Here is a 3,728-nt window from a genome sequence, read left to right on the forward strand (position 1 = left end):
GACCCCATGGCTCTGTGCAATCTCACAGGTGATAAGGTGTCTTATCCCTCAGAGGATTGGCATTACATTGCTGTCCCCACACAAAGGGCTGGATTTTACAACCCCCCTGACATCAGGGGTCATGGTGGGGGGACTGGAAAATGCCTCCGGTAGAGGCCTGCCATGGGCGTGAACACCAGGAAGGCCCAGCCCGATATTGCCGGCAGAGGTGAGGCCTTGTGGCGGCACCCCCGCTGCTCTGTAACAGGACGAAAATTTAAATATGTTGATATAGTAAAATAAATGAATTAATTACCTACCCGCTCCCACCGTCCATCGTGGAGCGATATTGGTGACTCTGTCCAGGGATCTAAGGCAGAACACTGGTGCGGAGTGGGGAGCAGGTAAGTTTCTCAGTGTGGGGTGGGGGGGTGGGGAGCGGGGTAAAACTAATTTCATTGGTCTAAGGGGTGATGGGAAGGGGTAAAGTTTAAAATTGATGAACCTTGTGGCGGGGTGGGGGATGGTCGGGAGCACAAGGTAAGTGTTTTGACGGGGGAGAGGGCAGGTTATTATTTCCATGGTTACTGGGGATTGGGAGAAGGTCAGGATAAATTTATTTCATTTTTTAAAAGCACTGTATCTTTAAAAATTTAAATTGTAATGTGGGGCTTGAAGTCCTTTAAAAATGGCGTCAGCGCCTGCGCAGTGGTGCATGACGCTGTTGGCAGGGATGGGCCACCTGCCCCTCCATGGGATGGGGGGTGGTCCGGCCTGGCCATTTAAATGAGCCGCCGCGTTTAATATCGCCGAGCTTATAAAATCCAGCCCAAAATCTCCGAGTTTAGGCTAAAGGATGTTTTGCCGTCAGTGCAAGCCTCTGACTGTGACTGAACTCAGGCTTCAGTTTCACCCTTTTTTTTTGGTTTCAATGGTTTATTTTAGGCTGGTTTCAAATTTTAGAAAAAGAATCCTCGGATTTTTCCTCCTGTGTGTTTTTGCTTGGCCTCTTTATGATCCATGATGCAAGCTGAGGTTGTTAGAATGAGGTACCCAAACTGACGGGAAGGCAGTAGACCATTTTGCCACCTTTCTAGCTCCTTTACTTGAACATCAAATCTGGGGCTAATGACACCACACTTGTTCAGTCTGCCTGTGAGATTAACAACAATTTTCCCACCCCTGTGGTCATCAATAATCTAAAACTCTCCAATGTAACCATGCTTCATCATTACAGTCAGAAATCTCACAATGACTTTGGAGCATGGCCGAATGAGAACCTGGCGTTTCTCTGCATTGTTGATGCTTATAAGAGCATCAGCAAGAACGTTCATGCCTTCTCCAATCTGCCAAGTTGCAGAGACAACATGTGACCCATGAACCCATGAGCTATCGCAAAGAGGGATTGATTGCTGAAAATGGCTTTGAATTGCCTTTCTAATTACCTCAGTTGGCATCCCCCCACAGGCATGGGGGTTTCCCACTGCACTTGGAAAGCCGGAAGGGGGAGGGGTCCTATCAGGATCCTGACCCGACCTGATTTTCTGTAATTTTCCTTCCCTGCTCACCCCCAAACCCACCTCCAACTACCAGTATCCAAACCTACCTCCTTCGACAATGAGCTGGGTTTTACAGCACCTCCCCCGACATCGGGGGGGGGGGGGCAGAAAATGACTCCAACAGAGGCCCGCCAGGGGTCTCGACGCCTGGAAGGCCCAGCCCTATATTGCCGGCAGCGGCGAGGCCTCATAGCGGTCCCCCTGCCGTTCGGCAGCAGGAGCCAAATCTGAATATATTAATTTATTTAAATCAATGAATTAAGTACTTACCCATGTCCGCTGTCTGTTCTGGTGCCATATTGGTGCCGGTGGCCGGCACTCCTACGCCTTCACCCCAGATACCCTTCTGGGGATCCGATGCGGGACACTGGTGGGGAGGGGGCAGCGGTAAGTATCTCAGTGCGGGAGGCGTTGAGCGGGTTTCAAACTCCTCTGATTGGTGTAGGGGGTGGTGGGAAGGGGTAAAGTGCATTGTTTATGAACTGCGTGGAGGGGGGGAGGTCAGGTGCACAAGGTAAGTATTTTGGGGGGAGAGCAAGGGATGAATTGTTTAGTTATTGGCAGGGTGGGAGAGGGGCTGGAAAAATTTATTTCATTTTGTTCAATCCATTTTAATTAACTATACCTTTAAATATTTAAATGAAATGGTAGGTATCGAAGCCCTTTAAAAATGGTGTCGGCGCCTGCTCAGTAGCACCTGACGCCCTTGCCAGGGATGGACCGCCCAGCTCCTCTATGCCATTGGGGGGGGCAGTCCACCCCAGCCATTTAAATGAGCCACCACGCTGAATATCGCAGAGGCTCTGCGGCGTGCGGTCCACAGAGGCAGACTGCCATTTTTAAAGCTCACCACTGAGGTCAGCAGTGAGATTATAAAATCCAGTATAATGTCTTGAACTAGTCTGACAGTGAATTTGACCATGAACACAAATGTATTAGCACTAAGGAATGTGAAGCCAAACTACATAAATATTGCACCCAATTCTTCACACATAGGGACCAGAACTCAGCTGTAGGTTCTCGGGGCTGATTTATTTGTTCAACTGCTGCATTAATTTAGTACCTTTCAATGCTGTATTTTCATTCAGTCAGTGCAATATTTTAAACATTTTATGGTGCTGCAATTAATACCTACCCTGGGACCAAGCATATAGCAGTCGATTGTAAATGCATTTTTAATAAAGATACATTAATTTGAAGAATACAGTTTTGCAGATTTTGAGAACAGGTTGGGCAAAAATAAAAACAGCATTTGTCTTTCAAGCCAACATAAATCCTAAAATTAAATCCAAAAAAAAGGGCAACAAAGATTAAAGAGAAAAATTCAAGCATAAATGAAAATGGAAGTAAAGAAAAAAGGAAACAAAAATATAACTATGAGAAAAAAATCATGGAAGAAGTGTGAATTAAATAAAATTCTGAAATAAAGAACATTCTTGGGAAAAAATACCAAATGACAATTCTGCACAAATAAATGTCAAACAAGAATAATAGAACAAAAATAAATATGGAGAAAAAATACTAAAGAAAATTGGAATAAAAAATATGTCTAGGAAAGTTTTTATATAAATGGAGAGAAATAGAACAGTATGAACAACACAATAAACAGTACAGGGGAAATAACATGAATAAACCAGAAAAGAAAAAGCAGAGGATTCCGTGTTAAAAGGAAGGCATTTTAAAAACAGTGTTACCTTCATTTTGAAATACAAAACATACATAGTTTTCTCTTCTCCCATTGTCCAATGTATAAAGTTATGGAGTAGCCTCATTCTGGATACCAGTTTTGGTAATATAAAACAAATGATAATCTAGTGGACTACAGACATGCATACTTTACCATAACGTGTGCTTGGGCCACACAATTCACATGTAGCTTTTTAGGATAATCCTTATTTGTTGCATGTTGATGTGAAGGTCCCAGAACAAGATGCAGGTAGAGTAAATATTGTTTATTAGAGTTTTCTCAAATGAGTAAAAAAGATTGCTGAACCTTATTCACGAATCAAAGAATGGGTACAGCGGTGATGTGGTATAAAGCAATTAATGGAAATAATTTAAGTTCATCCTAAGAATTTTACAGCCTGCTTTAATTATATGACTGGTCCCTCAACCCCTTTCACACACAAATATTGTGGCATTTTTCACTACATAGCCCAGAATTTGCTGTTAATAATAACAGCAAGGCTA

The 3,728-nt window shown here is 43.7% G+C and overlaps 1 pseudogene; it reads right to left on the bottom strand.

Moving 5' to 3' along the window:
* Positions 1–910: 910 nt before the first annotated feature.
* On the bottom strand, positions 911–1,313 carry LOC137373487 (small ribosomal subunit protein uS8-like; annotated as a pseudogene).
* Between the last annotated feature and the right edge of the window lie 2,415 nt (positions 1,314–3,728).

This window comes from Heterodontus francisci, chromosome 9 (genome assembly GCF_036365525.1).
Source record: "Heterodontus francisci isolate sHetFra1 chromosome 9, sHetFra1.hap1, whole genome shotgun sequence".
Classification (NCBI taxonomy): Eukaryota; Metazoa; Chordata; class Chondrichthyes; order Heterodontiformes; family Heterodontidae; genus Heterodontus; species Heterodontus francisci.